The following is an 18,253-nucleotide window of genomic DNA, read 5'->3' as shown; positions in this document are numbered from 1 at the left end:
AATTGGAAAGGTCAACACTTTGTTTTCCTGTCACGTCCCACATGACTGTGTTTACGGCCGTATCTGTGCATGTTTCGGTTTGTGTTACATGTGATGCTTGCCTGCAGTGAGTCTGCTCCAGCTTTTGACTTGATTGCTCACTCCAGTAGCTCCGTGAAAAATGTTAATGGAGGGCTGTTAATGTCAAATCCAGTTCAACACCATCTACACTTAAGCACCACCACCCTTGAGGAAAGACGGATAAAAAGGTGGAGAGAGATTAAAAAGTAGGCTGCAGGGCCGATAAAGTGAAAAGTGTAACGCCCACCATCTCCATCTCCAGCTGCATCTCCGCGCGCCTGCAGTTATTTGTTCGCCTGAAGTTTTGCGTGGCTGAGTGGCACGTACATTTCTGTGGGAAAATGGTGCGAAGCAGTCGGGTACATCTTGTCCCTTGGCCTGTTGGCCACATTGGATACTGTTGCCCTGTCGCAGATTTTCCACACACAAGCACACCCCAGCACACACTGCTCGCTCTGTTGCTCCTCTGACCTGAGATTGCTGTGTGCAGCTACTCACACCCAGAGAAGCACTCAGCCGTACAGACACACACAGACAAACTTGCAGTCACACACACAATGATTTATGGCCTCCAATATGGTCAATAAAAGCCAGGGCCAAGATGAAGGACTCTGAGAGCAGCAAGCAGGACACACACGTGAAAGGAAACACACACCCCCACACCCCTGCACACACTGATGTCCATTAGCTAAATATACAGGAGTGAGCTGTTTTCTACTGTGTCTCTCTTCATTATGTTCCTGTTTAAATCCACTGCTTCTGGTGTTCGGGGGGAAAGGCTAAGGGCGTTTTTAGACAGTGTGCAGTGCTGCTGTGGAGGAGCAGTGATTTTCTTCAGACATTATATCTAATTTTAAAAGCAACAATTTTTTCCTTTATATATATATTTATATAAATTATATAAATTATTCTCACTTATGAGCAGAATTATGTTTGTTTATCATCAAAAGTCAGCAAAAACGGCATCACATTTACCAGAACAGCCAGCAGTCTTAAGAATGACACATGTTTGAAGGGGAAGACATTTGATTTATTTTTAACAGTTTACTAGAATTGAAAGAAAATGAGGACAATATCCAATATGTGGTTGTGTTTTAGATTGATGCAGAAATATTCCGAATGCAACTTCATGCATTCATAATACGTCAATTTAATTCAGCAGTTTCATTTAGCAAGTGAAATAAAGAAAAAAAATACATAGATTCACTACAACAAAGTGATATATATCACGCACTTGTCTTTTAACTTGAATATCTATGCATGAAGCTAATTAAAACCAAAAGTAATCTCTGAAAATTTACATGTTATATAAAACCAGTAAAAAAATATTTGTGATGAATATGATATTTAAACATCATTCAGTGGCCTGACCAGCAGACAGTTATTAAAATCCTTATGTAACAACCTGAAAAGTTTATACTGGGAGCACTGCAACAAAAACTGGATCTATAGATTTGGATCGATTTATTGATCTGGTCCACACAGAGACCGAATTATTTCAAATGGCTCAACTGCTTTTCCCTAAACACCCAACAGTCTGCTGTCAGTGATCATGACTGACTGTAGATGGTATTGTCAGCTTAAAAAGGATTTGTTGCCATTACAGTTCAAGGATACCTCAAATGGGGTTCATGAAGGCAGAGCCTCAGTTAGATGTGTGCTAAGCATGGGCTGGACTCCTGCTGGCTTCAATAGGCACCCTGCTGCTCACAGCAGTGCTAAGGTACAGCATGAGCTGAGCAGGGTTTCCATAAAACCAATAGGTACACTGAACAAGTAAAAAACTATAGCGCTATCAGCACCAACTAGCAGGAAATTAGATGTTAGGAACCAGTAGGAACTGTGGGTCTTATGAAGGCTGTACGTTGACCAGGTATGTTGACCTCCAGCTTGGTTGGAACTGGTTTGATAGACATTATGTCAATTGACTGCACCAGTATGTGTGACTGGAGCTGAGCTTACATTACAAATGTGAGCAATATTCTGCTGATTAAAAAAAAAAATCCCAATAGCTTTTTCTATTGAATATGAGATAAAATTAAAGTCATATGTGAATACGCTTGGTTACACAATAAGTCATTTAAAATCATGGAAGTTACATGAAATATAATCATAATTCAGCCATATTGCTGGAGCTTATATATCAACCAATCAGAGAACATGTCAGTCTCTTATTCTGGCTTAGGAGCAACAAGTTCCGCCTACTTGGGTGTGCAGTGTATTGAGAAAATTTTAATTGGAGGTCTTACAGAAGAGCTATGGATTCAACATATTTGAATGACACTCAACTTTTTATGAGGGTGGAGCCACCTGCACATTGTCCAAAAAAACAGAAACAACTACTACTTCCTGTTGTCGTCTTTGTCATTTTCGGCTGTAGCGACATCCGGCTGGGATTTGTAGGAAATTTAAAAAAGTGTTTAAATATGGCTGAAAAATCATCTCATCCTAGAGAAAAAACTTTTTATCCAAACATGAGGTTTTTTTTTTTCAATATCAGCGTGTTTCCATTAATTCATTTTCGTAATTTCAGTTTGCGCAATATAATGACCAATGGAAATGTAGTTAGAATGAGTGTAAAACTGCTTCTGTGCTGCTCATGCAGAATAGATTAAGAGCTTTCTGATCTGAGCTCTGCTGGTTTTAGTCTATGAGCTGTTTGAGCAAAAACAAGGCAGCATCAGGAACAGCAAGACCACATCAGCTCTGAAAGGATTTATTCATAGACAGGAACCTCCTAGACAGGTTCTATATTTCTGTCTGCAAAGCCTAATTAGAAACCCATTGAAATGTTCTTTATAGAAGAGCCTCTGATATTCTTATCTACAGTTTGATCTCATCACAAAACCACTCTTTCCAGCTTGACCAAAAAAAATGAGGTTGTTGAAATCCTTTTGATTCCCTGTGATCCCAGCCTTTCTGATGCAGTTCCGTATGTGATATCTGTCCCCTTTCTTTCCTTCTGGTTATCAAATAAATACAGGAGCATCTATGTTGACAAATATATTTGCTTCTTTTTTCCTGCCTCCTTTTTCCTGATGGATACGACACAAGCTGTGCTTTCACGTAAAACAACAGCCAATTAGACTTTGTATGCTGAGCCTCTTTCTGGCCCATAAAACAAGAATAACAATGTGAAAACTAGAGACAAGATTCAGACACCTCCATTACTCATCTGCAGCCTTTGGAGATGTTTAAGTGGCCCTGTGACATTTTTTACTCTCTTCTTTAACACTGTAGAATCTGTTTATTCTAATGTCATCCATACTGTGCTTATTTAGCTCCGTCTTATTGCAATGCTCTCGTCTTCTGCTGTTTTTGCCTGGATCTTTGGCGCACTGTCTCAGAAGACAACCTTCATCACATTTTCTCTGCCCAGGACACTTTTTACCTATGAGTTTGGCTGCAGTACTCTTGGAAAGTCCCCATGGGTTCCTCCCACTGTAGCATTTGTATATTAGTTTCTGGATCCCATGCAAGAAACAAAGATCTGTCCAGATGACGTGTCAAGAACAGGCTGCAAGTATTCCCAAACCAAAACTACAAGAACAGATCGACATCATTTTGTCCCTGCTGCCCTGGGAGGGAGAACAAATGTATCTGTTCTTTCAGAATGTGTACCGACCTTTATGTACTCTTCTGACTACTGCTACATAGAAGTTACACAATGTCTTGAGAGAATTTGTCTCTTTGCTTTCACACATCCACTTGAGACCCAGTTGAAGCACCACAGTTCTTATTTTAGGCAGTAGCACGTTTCAGCACCAAGACAAAGTGCTTTACATGATGACATAAAACTTCAAACAAAGCATCATTACAGTGGTACGATAAAGAAAAGTAATGAAAAATTAAAATTGTGATTAAATTAGTGACATTCCAGCTATTATTAATCAAAGGCAACTATAAATAGGCAGTTAGTCCAGATTTAAAGGAACTCAGTGTTTCAGCTATTTTGCCGTTTCTGGAAGTTTGTTCCAGATTTGTGGTGCATAGAAGCTGAATGCTGCTTTTCCATGATTTTGTTCTGGTTCTGGATGCAGAGCAGAACCAGAAGACCTGAGAGGTCTGGAAGGTTGATACAACAACAGCAGATCTTTAATGTATTGTGGTGCTAAGCCGTTCAGTGATTTATAGACCAGCTAAAGTAGGTTCGGCCAAATAAAATCTGGCTGGATCCAACAAGAATCAGAATGAGAGTAAATAAAGGAAACAGTGTTATCTTTAAGCAGCTTTTACCTCGCCGTGCTGCTTTTCCTGTATGGTGATCGCCATGAATGCTGAACTTGAATGATTAAGAAAATGAGGAGGCGCACAAGTGGTCAATGTGGCTTTCTGTTTTTACATATCTGTGTTGACCATTGTATGTTATTTACAACAAAGTCAGTTATTCCCATCCACGCATACGTTCCACATGTTGATGATGGCAAGCTATTAGATTTAATCTTGTTTTCTGTGGTGTGCATTTGTCGCAGCTGAGTTCTTTTTTATTTGTTTTATTATAAAATCATAAATGACATGTTACACGCTCCACCCCCACCCACACACACACACACACACATATATATATTTAAAGAGAGACAGAAATATATTGGATGAGGCTGTCCAATGAGTACAGCTGAAGAACCTGGAGTGTGTGAGAGTGACGGGTCTGAAGTGAGTCTGAAGAGGCATGTCACGCTGTAACACAGAGGCGGATGAGATTCTCCTTTTTGTCGCGCGCAGTCTGCAGCTTATCCCCTCATCAAACTGGCTTAACTGGATCCAGTCACTGGAGTGGTGTACTGGGAGGATGAAACCTGCCTGTTGTCGGGTGCTTCTCCAAGACTCAGAGATAAGCACGTAGTAAATCTACAGCTTATTATTTTGAAGGTCAGCTCTGCTTGTAGCTGTCAGTTAATGCATGTTCCGCAGATCCATGAGCTGCACTAGAGACAATCTGTGTATGAGGGGAAAAGAAAAGGAGTGAACAAATTGATTATGTTCACTGTAATAAGCATAATCAAATTAAACCACGTGGGAAGATTTGATTAAGCTTGTCTACTGTAGTTCTTTAAATACACTTGGATTTAGGGTGCTGAAACACTGCTGACAAATTGACCTAACAACAAGCACTCAGTTTTCACTAATTCTTCAAATCCTGCATTCAATCTAATAATTATTTTTAGCTTTATGACTAATTCAAAACTTTTTTTTATAGATAAATACATAATAGGACTGTAGAATCACTTTTTATTAGCCTGGAATTCTAAACATAGTAAAGTAATAAAAGTTATCTTCTAAAAACTTGACCTTTTATGTTTCTACAATCAAGGCTACATTATCTGCTCTGTATTTTTCTGCAGTCACCTTTCAGTCTCTCAGGACAGGAATAATGAACCTTTCTAGAGTGGCCCTTTTAATGCAATCATCAGTCGCGACATTTATTTCCACAGCGCAATAAGAGCAATCACTGTGGTGACGTTTCATTTGAACAATAATTAGTGAAATTGGCCTGAGCTGAAAACGGACGCTGAAGGCCCCGACAGCATTGGAAACCATCTTGTCTGCATTGCTGCCTGCTAATTAAAGCAGTGGAGAGTTAAAAGTTTTGATGAGTGGTTTGTTTGCATCAAAGCTCTGACCTTGGTGAACCTGTAAGTTTTTATGCAAGCAATGATTCAGAAACAAAATAATGATGTTGGAATTCAGACACCACTTCATACACTACTGGGTATTAGATTCAGTGGAGGCCGGAGCCATTGGTATTGCTTTGAGAACACCGTCTTGAGAAAAAGGTGTGGAAGGTACACAGTGAACAGCAAGAAACATCGTTACACCGCAAGCTCCTCAATAAGCCATGAAATTTATACATAGCCATTTTTCTCTTTTCTTCTGAATGAGATTTGAGGGTTTATTTAACTTTTACTTTTTGTCATTGTTTTGCTAATTCAATACCCAACCTAGCTTGGGCCTCTGCAGTCGTTCACTGCAGTCTCCTATCAGACTATCAGGGACTCACGCAATCATGGGCTCTGCAATCTGCACAATGTTTGACTCATAGACTGTAGTGAACAAACCCAGAATTTGGTTTCGTAGAAGTACAAGCAAAGCTGGATTATCTGGTCTTATGCCAAGTATTGGACCTAATCATCATGTCCTCTCCAGGTTGGCAGTTCTCTAAGTTATTATGAGTTTTGCAGCTGCTGTCAATCAAAAGGATTTCATAAAACAGCTGTAACAAATATTCCACACCCTCCATCCCAATAAAAACAGCATTATCCCCAGGCACAAAGTGGACTGTCAGAACTAATGAGGAGAATTGTGCATAACTCTATGTTGCACCAATGAAGGCTTCTTCTTTCTTGTTGCTGAGGAAGAAAGAAATAAATATATTTTTTAGAATACAATTGGAGCCCAAACTCTACGTGTTTCATATTTACTGATGAGCAAGAAGAGTTTCAAACAGTTTAAGAGCCACCTTCTGATCAACTCACAGTGACCGGTGCACAAATTCAGACGATTCAGAGAAAATCTGAATCGTCTGAATTCAGATTTTATCATCAAACACAAAACTTTTTCATTGAAGCCATAAAGGCGCCAAACCCAGTTTAAACCCCAGATTTGACCCCAGGTTTGACCCCAGGTTTGACTCTGGTTGGCCAGGCCGTGGCCTCTAGTGCTTACATTTCTTCAGAGTGTAGCAGCATTCTGGTGACTGGTTACAGACCTGCTGTACTCCAAAAGTTTTCTAAAGGCATGTGTGCTTTCCTCAAAGGTAAAGATGAGAGAAAGGTATTTTATGCAAATAGCAAGAGATGACAGATAAACATCCTTTTTCTGCATTTAACCAATAGACGTGCGGTCTCCTGCATTTTATTTTCCTTTAACTTCGGATTCTTTGTCTTATTGCACTTTTATTGTGTTTTCAGTTGCTATTATTGCTTTCTTTCCTTGAACATTTAGAATCTGTCAGTGAGAAGACTTAAAGCATATCTCTAAAAAGTTTCACATTTCCTCAGCCTTCATTGGGGAGCTTCAAATATGTTTCCCATTTTGATGTGAGGCTGGCCTGTCGGAGTCGGTGCTGCTATAATTTTTCAGCAAGCTGCTAAAAAAACTCCCAGGGGATATTGGCTCAGTGTGACTTGACAGTATTGCACAGCTGCTGCAGATTTATGGGGAGAATCTTCATGATGCAAACCCCCTCCCTTCCATATAATGGCAAACGGTTCAGCACCAGAGAAGGTTTGGTCACTGGGATGACCACTGCAGAACCGTGACCTCAGTCTGTCCGCTTTGAAAATTTGTTTCAAGGTGGAATAATTTATATGACCTGCAGACACTAGGAGGAATTTTATGGGTTTTTTTTTTTTTTTTTTTTTTTTTTTATAACCTTTTATTTAGTTTTATTTTTGAGTCAATTCAAGTATTGGATATTAATTTCACTTCCTCCAGATCCAGTTTTCTGTATATTTTTTCGCACTGCTACAACGCTGTGGGCTAATCTAATTTAAGTTTGCTCATATTATAAGTCAAGCAGTCCTGCTGAAATCATCTCAGTAATGTGATATCAGTCAGATTGTTCCAACAGTGGCTCAGATGCGAATGGAATCATCCCTCCTTCTGTGCCATCACTGTTTCTTTGCATGAAAATAGTTTCATATGCAGGAAAGCTGCTGCCAGGAATATTGCGGCTGAAAGAAGCAGTTTGAAACTCTGCACTAAGGTACGCCACCGACTCATTGCATTGCATTAGAGGGCGACAGAAAATAAGAGAGACTGATTCGCTGTATCCCAGAGAGTGTGTCAGGCGCTGACTCTGCATTTTCCTGGGCCTGGGTTATCTCTTTGGGGTAATGAATGGACCCGGGCGGAGTTGAGATGCATTTAGAGAAGTTCTGCTTTCAGTACCCACAGGCCTTATCGTCAAGTTTATAGCTATTAAACACTGATGCACCAGCTGGTAATTAAACTCTAATCCACCCACTCATTTATTTAGGCGTTCCAAATACACTCTAACCCAAGCTTTGTGTATTTCACTTTGAGTTATTAATATCAGTACTTGTTTGAACATAACCTGAGTCAATACACTGAAAATGTGTATATTTTTAAACTTTGAATATTTAAAAAAATTCTTTGTAGTGCCTTTTATGGTCCTTTATAAGATTAACTAAATAAATCAAAACACTACACCACCTTGCCTGCTGGTGGTGGTCATAGGGTTAGTGTCCATTCATGGAGCCACAGAACAAAAGAGTGGAAAAAAACAAAGCAAGCAAAAAATAATAAAAAAACAATGCAATATTTTAATATTAAAAACATAAAGTTACCCAAAGAGTAACTGTGGCTCCAGAGCTGCAGGTTGCAGACTCCTGATCTAGCAGATGAAAACTCTGATTATTTTTTGATATGGCTGAAGCTTAAAGTGCAACACATTATTTTTTTTTAAGTAAATCTGAAAAGATATAAAATTAAATTGGTCCAGTTTCTGTGACACGACATATACACATAACATTTGATTTATGTTTATCTTCAGTACAAGGGCTTTAATAGAGGCACAGGTCCCTGCTGGCTCCTGTCCACAACAGTCTATGACCACAAGTTACCCTTAAACAACTTTCTATTCTTAATGTAGCCAAGATGGCATATGTGTCCCACCAACACTGGTTGACACATACCAAATTCTGCACATACCAAAGCAAGACAAATTTGTTTGTTTATGATAATTCATACACTGGGTAGTCTGAAGAATCACCTAGAAAGGAACAAATATAAACAAAATATCAGATTAAAGTATAAACATATATAAATGCATAAAAAAAATAAAATTTATGCAAATGAAATCCCATCATTAGTTAAAATCAGCTGGACCGAGTTATGTCTAATTTAGCTAAGTTGCACATTAATATCTGCTGTATGCAATATCTTAAAATCTGCTTAATTTCATATTTGATAATTTCATACAGCAACAACAACAATTATTTTTTGTGTAATTGTAAATAAGGACAGAAACATAAATGAAGGATCAAAATGTATTGATGTTTTGCACCATTAAATCTAGATTGCTATAGAGTAAAATCGGCTGAATTGTTTTAAATCAAATTTTCAGAGGAGAATTAAACAGAATTTTTCAAGCTTATTATTTTGAATCAGTTCCAAGTTTCTTCACATATTAAATGCCAGAGATATTTGTCTTTTGCTTCTGTTTTGTGTCACCTAATAACAGTCAGATGAAAATAAAACAAACAGATGACCCAAGGTTGTGTTGAAAACTGTTTTTTGTTCTGTTTAAATGACCCTTTTCCATTTGCTGACTTTAATTAAACAAAAATTTATTTTGTTCAACTGATTTCTTTTTCTTTTTTAGCTTCATTTTTAAAGGACAAACCACATTAAATCTCAAAACTGTTCTAAAGAACATCTTACATATGAGAAAATTAGAAAAACAACATTAACAAAACAACCCTGGTGAGTAAAGGATGGTTAAAGTGATTATCAACAGCGCTGCCTGTGTGGGTATCTGTTGAACTGATACAACAGGTAAATCCCTATCGCAGCATCCTGAAAATCTTTTGACAGAGACGGAGCTTCCGTCTGACACAACCTGCTGTGAGTGTAATCAATTAGCAGAGCGAACCAATCAGCAAAGCACACTCCAGCTACTGCGCCGCAACACCGCTTTCTGATAATTGGTAAACTGTCCTCCCACAGATTTGATGAATAACTGTAGTGTTTGTGGGAACGAAGATCTCTCATGAAATTTGATCAGGACCACTTCAGATGAAACTGAACATTGTGTTCATGAGACGTAAAGAGAGGAAGGTAAAGAGATAGGAGACTGGGATCCAGAATCTAGAGAGGAGGGGGTGAGGGGGTTAGTGTGTGGTGTGTGGCTCATTAACTCAGTAGATGTAATCAGTGGGAGGGAGCGGGACATTTTGCCATCGACTAATGAGCAGTATGGGTAGTTTGCTGGTGAAGCCTCGCCGTATTCTCATCGATTGAACTCTGCTGTCAGCTCTGAGGCTCCGTTGTAGCACAACTGAGGCGTGTGCGGATGATTATGTTTTCATATTTAGAGGTAGACTGGGGTGATAAGAGATACATGCACAGGGAATGTGTGGTCCTTTGAGAACTGAAACATCATCTCGTAGCAGCAGCAGTACTGTCATTTTCTCACACATGTAATGTTTTCTTTTTGAAATGCCACATTAAACCCCCTGAGTTATTCCCATTTAAATCTGAACTTTCCATACCGTAACATCTACTGGCATACTCGGTGCTTTGAAACATATTTATACTCTGAATGTTCTCCCCGCATTGACCATGTTACAACCACAACTTACACTTAAGTTTGTTGTTATGCTTTTATAAGTAGCAACTACATGTGTAACTTAATTTCAGTATAAATGTAGCTGTTCTGTGAAGCATCACAAACGCCAAATAGTTGACCAGCCATGTTTTCTGTCATTGGGTCCTTGCATCCTTCTCAGCAAAGCTGTGTTAGACACATTTTGCACTTGCAAAAAGGTGACAATTTAATAATAAGTAAACTAGCAAATCTGAAAAGTTATGGCTTTGCAAAGAAACTGTAGCCACAACACAGATTTATTGATTTTGGACCCAATTTGACACATTAATCTTTGATTTACCACTAAGCATATGATGTAATTACAACATTAAATGCTGAGTGTGTGTAGCTCTCCTCCGCTCAAGAGGTCACTCACAGGCATTTATCCATCTTTTTTCCCAGACTCTGTTTGGGTTTTGAAAATGGAATAGACTCTGTTCTGCCCTCTACATGCTCTGGGTAAAGTCTGTCTTAAGTGCACCTTCCCCACTGAGAATGTTTAGCCATTTTTTTCCTATTACTTTTCACCAAATCTTTATGACCATAGCGCATTTGTAATGATAAATCCTGACAACTTTGTGGGGGGTAAGGGGAGTTTATTTCAAGACAAGTTGCTAGCAAACCCACTGGATTTATTGACGGGTTGCAGTAATGCCAGTTTTGACACAATTTTTCCCTTTTGACAATCTCAAGGATGCTGTAACTATCTGAGAAAGACTTAAGACTGTGGAAGAGGTCCATCTTCCAGGACAGCAACCCAAAACCATAGAGGCAGATATATCTGTGTTAGAACTGTCCAGTCAAAGTCCAGATCTAAATCTAATTGAGAAAATATTTATATAAAGACATTTTCCATCCAATTTTACTTAACCTCTACTGTTTCACAAAGAAGAATGGGTAGTAAAAAAGTGGAAGTCTGGTTTGGACAGATCTCATCAGGTCAGGAGCTGCATCTGCTGTGAAGGAAAGTTTCACACACACAAATCCAGCTGTATGGACAGTTTTCCAAGGCAGAGACGAATCAGTTGTCTTTCCACACTCTTTGATCAGATTCTGGGTGTAATCTCACACATAGTAGCAGCTTGGTGACATTTTTCAGTTCTCCAGAGAAGCAAGAATTTATCACATTTCTTCCCCAGATTGACACATGCTCTGTGCTTTGTGCTGGCTTGCTTAGGACTTTACAGCAAGAAGCATCAGATTTACATCTAACAGTCGCTTTGTGTTGTGTTGCACATGTGGACTCATCTTTTCTGATCTCTGCATTGCTTTCCAAACTTCACTGATCTATGAGTGTATACACTGTATCAAATTCACCACATTAAGTCATGTGAAAAGTATATATAGCAACTCAGAATTGCAAAAATGATACCTTGGAAATTTTTGGCATCCGAATGCATCACTGACTAGCTTAGCTGCTGATTAAATGCACAGCAAGGTGAAGCTGGAGTATTATTTACTCAAAGCTACATCATTTTTATTTTTCCTTCAACCTTGAAACCCAACAAAAATACATAAATTGTACATACACCTTCTTTACTCATTGTTTGACGATAAATCAAACCAACATTTCTTGCTTTATTTTAGTTAGAATTGCCAATATGTTTCTATCTACTAAATGCCAACAGAAATAATATGTAAGATATTAATTTATATCTTCAAAATCAGAACTGAATGACTTGGGTCAAGCCTTTTGGGTTTCGGTCCCCAAAATTATCCCAGCAGTTTGCTCAAGTTCTGGTTCATTTCACGTACATTTAAAGCTGTTGTAAACGAATATTTTAGTAATCGAGTAATCTATCGATTATTCCTCAAATTAATCGAGTAATCAGATGAAAAATAGATAGAATAAAACATTGGTAAATATAACATAACAGCAGTGTAACTATCGCATATCAACATCAGTCCAATTTTTCATATTTGAACATCCCTAACAATAACTTTTCTGTAGTTTAGAAAATTTACCTGTAACAATAACAGCTTGCTTTCTAAGTTAACCTGAAGAAAAGTTAAACAATAATCTTATGTTATATTCAATTCAATAATAAAGAGGCAGGCTCACAAATACGCTTATAAAAAATGTCTATACTCCAGCTTTTGGTGTATGTATTCATGTTCAGTCAATTTAATAGATGAACTCTCACCTTGCCCAGACATTTATAGCTTTTGTTTTTATGTTAGCGACGGGATTTGACATCTTTGTTCGTCACACACAGAAACACATCTACTAGCTACGTGCCGTCACAATGCGCTCCACCACACATTTGTTGAGACCGGGATGATTTGAAAAAAATTTTCCATTTTGTCCATAAAGCTACACTTACGTTAATCATCAAAGCACAGCCGCCTGCAGTATTCAGTCTATCTGCTCACCTGAATAAATACACCTTCACATCCTCGCCGCTCACTCTGAACCGGCCTCCAGGAAGCACCTCTGGGAGAGATACCCCAGGCATTTTAAGGATGCTTGTTGGTCCCCCGAAAAAATGACTAACACCCAGACATTATCATCAATCAATAAAATCCTCCCAGGTCGAACTTGAAAACTGGACGTTATGCTGCTAACACTTAGCTTTCATCAACAACTCAGGCGGAAGTCAGAGCGCTGGGCAACGCAAGTAATAACCCGGCCGAAACACGGTGCATTAAAAAATAAAATATAACTTAACAATGCTTTGAAGCAGATAAATTTTCGTCAAGAAATTTAATAATCGAGGTACTCGAATCACTTGAGGAATCATTTCAGCCCTACATACACCAGACCCGCGCTCCAATTCTTTAGAAGACGGCGATCAGGACTTTGTGTCGGCCATGTCAAACATTGACTCCGTTGTTTCTAAGCACTTCTTCAGGTCATTGTCCATCTGAAGACCTATTTCCACCTCGGCTTTAACTTTCTGTCTGATGTCTTTAGACGTTGCTTCAGTATTTCTACATAATGTTCTTTCCTCATGATGGCATCCATCCTATGAAGTGGCACCAGTTCCTCAGTCCCACATGATGCTGTCACTCCCATACCTTACAGTTAAGATAGTACAGACATAACAGATTTCCCTGGTAATATCTGAAATGTAATGAGAAACTGTCTTAAATTAGCTTTTCACCACTGGTAAAGAAAAGTCATGTATACTGCCCATATTTGAGTGATTGATTTACAGAATTAAATTTAAATTTTATTTAAGAATTTAAGAGTTCAGTTTTATTTTTTTATTTATTTTTATTTATTTATAAAAATGTTTTTACCCCTCCAGGGGGTCTTTTTGTGGGCTCTAGTGTCCCTTATGTGATAGTAGGCTGACAGGAAACGGGGAAGGACATGTGGCAAATGTCGTCGGGTCCAGGAGTTGAACCCGCGACGGCCGCGTCGAGGACTCAAGGCCTCCAAATATGGGTCGCGCTAACCGCTACGCCACCACAGCACGCTCCTCAGTTTTATTTTTTGAATAATCTGAGTAACTGTAAGGTTTTGTCAACATGGGAGAGCTGCTAGAGTTGAGGCCAACCCATCTGCACAACCTCCATAATTTGTGTCGAACAAGGAGACTTAATGTGCATCTTAATCAACTTCCTAGCCCCCCTTATGGAAATACTGTTCCTGAGTTTTGCTCAGTGTGCAGTTTGTGGTATGGACAGTGTGGCTCGTTGTTTTCATTACAGGCTGGCACCAAAGAAACTTTTCTGTAGTTTATATGCATATTCAGTGAAATGTTAGGTGTCTGCCTGTGTGGTGATTGAACCACAGGACAGTTTGAACAGGATTACTACACTGAAAGGTTTTTCTTTATTATTTAAGATCAATTCATTCAAATTTGGGGAAAACAAAATAACATTACAAACAAAATAACAATTCTGTATTTGCATAAAAAAAGAAAAACAAACCAAAGCAAATGTCGTGTAAAGATGATTGAAACCAGGCATGTGGTGCATTTATTAAAGCAGAGCTCGCATCCCCTTCATAAAGACTAACCATATGGGACACATTATGGACCAGCCATGCGGTGTCGTCAAAGTGACAGGACACATTGATTTAGGGCTGCTAGAAGTGGATGGATCCACGCTTACCTTCAAAGTCATCCGTCTCCTTTCTGGCTCAGTGTGAGTCTAAAAGCCCCCAGGGACACAGTGAAGCATGTTGAGCATTCAAGGATCTCTCAATTGCTGCCTTTAATTCCCCTTCCACTGCTGGTCTGTCTCCATTAGCTATGACGATTCTCTGAAATGTGAGGAATACACATTGTGGCAGCTTTTTTCTGACATAGAACCTTTTTTTAGCTTGCATCTTAGCTCTCGTCATTTTCTGCTGCAAAGGCTTTATTCCAAGTCTGTGGTTGCAGATCACAGTGAAATATGACTGAACAGTCAGACTGGTTTTTCTTTTGGTATCTGTTTATCTGGTTTCATCAAGTGGCACAGTCGGTAGCCCTGTTGCTGTGCAACAAGAAGGTCCTGAGAAGTCTGAGTGTGAGCGAGGATGGTTGGATGTCCTGACTGGTGATCTGTGCAGGGTGTATTCAGCTTTTTGTCCAATAAAAAAACAATAAAGTGCAGCTGGTTTGTTGCTGACTTATCCGTGGTGAATATCCCTACAAAACAATTGTGTTTAAACATATTTGAGTAGCTAGGTTTGGTTATCATATCAGAGGTGTACTTTATTCAGTATTTCAGTTCCTTTCGGCTAAAAATATGTTGGGTTTATTACATCAGTTCATAACAATCTAGTAGCTTATTTGTTCCAGAAAGTCTTTAACAAAATAAACTGTCACAGAGCAATGGACATAAAACCAATAAAATAGCTTAAAATTAAGTACCGATAAGAGAGAAAATAACACTCAGTAAGACACACAATGACCATAAACATTCAACAAAAAGCTTGTTTAAAAAATCTAACTGCTAATGAATGGATTTATGCAGCTTCAGAGGAATGTTCCCTTTTTTCAGAATGTACAAATGTGTCTCAGAGCAGCCACATTTCTTTGTTTGCTGCATTTCCATTATGAGCTGACATTTGTAAAGTTACAAAGTCAAAAATTAGCAGCATTAATTTGATTTATTTAGCTTGTCGTAAGAGGGAAAATAATGGGAGTTCATTTTTTAAGACTTATTTTCACCATGTTGTTCAGCTTCAAGCTAAAATAATTAAGTAGCAATCTAAATATTTAGCTCTAAACAAAAATGTTTAGCTAGCACAGAAGTGGACATTTATAGATGACTGAATAACATGATAAAAAAATATAACTTAGAAAATTGGCCCACACTAATTTTTTTTTCTCTTATGACATACTACATAACCAATATTATAGCTGCTAATGTTTGACTGGGTAACTTTATAAATGGCACTCCATGTTGCATTATTGCTTTGTTTTAAAAGCTGAACAGTGTTTAATGGGTGTCAGCAATAATGTTTTTTCTGTTCTGATTGATCTATTTCCACACCTTCTAGTGTTACATCTTTACCCGTTGTGTGTGTTGTTTGTACTTTGTGCTCCAGGTCAGTTTAAAAGCAGGTTGGGTGATACTTGCACTGTAAGAATCATAATACAGGTTCTAATCCACTGTAAAATCTTGCAGGTATACCTGGCAATTATGCTCAATAGTGTCATATTTCATGTTGCTTATCATATCACACCTTGGTTGGAATTCTTACCCTGAGTTTGCTAACCCTAATTCAGATGAAATGCTTTAATCGTTTCTTTTGATTAAACTCTCTATTAGGTTTTTGAGGCATTGCAGGATTCATGTGGCAGTAAAAGCAGAAACACAAACTCTCCTTAGTTGGGTTCCAGTTCTGAAGAGATGAAATAACAAAGCAGTGAGAAAATGGAAAGATGAAACATCTCTGTATCATGTTCATCATTATTGAATTGAGCTTCTGAAATGGAGCAGTCTTGAATTTGATGATAAGGTTATCCCCAGATAGAAATAACTTAAGTTGCTTCATGAGATCAGTATAATCATGAAAAATGGGAGAAATAAAATTTCTTCCCTGCGGCTTCCTCTGAGTCGCTTGGACGCATAATTTAGCTTTGTGTCTTTGAGAACATTATCTGATGATGTGTGTATGTGTGGGTATAAACACCTAAAATCATTAGATTACACTGAGTTGACTGCCACATTTTGCTGTCCTTGTTAAAGAACACGTCTGCTGTCTTTGTCTCCTCTCCTAATTTTCTCTACAAACATAGATGGAGTCCACTAGCAGAACAGATCAAGGGTCAGGTTGCCTATCAACATTGCATGTGGATGTTTGTGCTCATGTGTTTTCCTGCATTGATTTGACAGCAGTGGCGCATTCAGCTTTAATCTGTCCATTTTGATCCTCATACACCACAGAGTCACCCAGTTTATTCATTTCTGATCCTCGTCACAGACATGTAGACTCTCTGACCAAGGCTTCTGCGTGCCCTCGCCATATCTCCGGTGCTCAGTGTGAGCCATACGGTGAGCTGCTACAGTGACAAGCACAAGAGGCAACCAACTGTAGCCGTCTTGTTCGACCGACACGGTCACTAAGTTTTCTACAACCAATGCTTGCAAATCTCCAATATGGGCAACCAGCAGGTGATCACTGAAAAGCAGCTGCTGTTCAATTGGACATTCAGAGGAAAAAAAGATAAAGAATGGCTCAGCAATTGTTGGGAAGATGATAGATTTATTGATTGAACTGAGAAGTATGGTGCATAATTACTACTGTAAGATTAATCCATATATGCTTTGTTTGTTGCTTAAGTACAATGAAAATGGTTTGCATTGATAAAATAGTGGATCAGTTTTTGGACCAAATATGTTGATATCGCCTAAGAAATTGTAACAATGTAAATTAAAGTGATAACAGCAGAAAAGCCTCTTAAAATGCTTTAATTCACAAGGTGACTCACATGAGATGTTTCTTGACTTGAGTTCATTGATATGTGCAGAATTAGTTTTTGTAGTAATTATTATTATCAGTGTTTCTCCATAAAGCCAATGTAGAGTTTTGTAGAAACTATGCAAGATCTCCTGTGGAGGTCTGTCTTCCACACAAGCCTCTGACTGAAGACACACTGTTGTTTTACCCCAGGGTTGTAGTCATTGTTGTGAATCAAAAGACTTCCCTGGAGTGAGAACCAGCTCCCCATTTTCTTTTAGTTTTCGCTGCTCAGCTCTCACTCTGTGGCTCTGCCCAGCACATGGCAGAACTTTGTTTTGATTGGTTGCATGGCAGCCTTGTTGCCAATCACATGTAAGGATGCAAGATCATACCATTATGTGAAAACAGAGGAACAGTCAAGACAGTCAGGTGGAGAATCTGCTCGTCCCCTCAGTCAGTAGACAGCAGTGAAGAGAGTGTCACAAAAAATATAACTGACTCCTTTAAACAATCAACATTTGGCTGCAGTGTAAACATATAATCATATAATTATAAATGATTTTGTTTGCTGTATTTTGTTCATTTGCTTTTGGCCTTAATAAAAATTTTAGATTTGATTAAAATATTACACAAAAGTAAGAATTCCTTCTTTTGTAACAGAACAGATGCATCAAATTAGGAAATACTTCTCAAAAACTCATTGAATGCTAAAGGATTGATTAGCATACAAAACATTCTAATTTGCCAGGGTAAGCTAAAATATGAGGATACAGATGATGATAAATTAAGATCCCTTTGGAAGCGCTCCATTGGGAGCCATGCCACAAGAGTCAGCTCTCTGAAAAGAGAAAGAGCCAAACTTCCCATCACTCCAGGGTTGTCCGTAAGACTGTTCTTTGTTTAGTCAGCTCCAGAACAGTTCCCAGAATTGGACCAAAATGTTTTTTCTGGTTGTTCAACCTATCAGACAATTATAGAATTCTGTTTTGCGTTGCCATTTTCTGCATTGCAGGTAT

At 38.5% G+C, this 18,253-nt stretch overlaps 1 protein-coding gene across 4 annotated transcripts in view; it reads left to right on the top strand.

Annotated features, from left to right (window-relative positions):
* naaladl2 (N-acetylated alpha-linked acidic dipeptidase like 2) overlaps positions 1 to 18,253 on the top strand; it is a 399,262-nt gene that overhangs the window by 83,554 nt on the left and 297,455 nt on the right. The gene's annotated exons all lie outside the window — the stretch shown is intronic.

The sequence above is a fragment of the Xiphophorus maculatus genome, chromosome 9, assembly GCF_002775205.1.
Source record: "Xiphophorus maculatus strain JP 163 A chromosome 9, X_maculatus-5.0-male, whole genome shotgun sequence".
NCBI classification, from domain to species: domain Eukaryota; kingdom Metazoa; phylum Chordata; class Actinopteri; order Cyprinodontiformes; family Poeciliidae; genus Xiphophorus; species Xiphophorus maculatus.
This window is presented reverse-complemented; position numbering and strand designations above follow the sequence as displayed.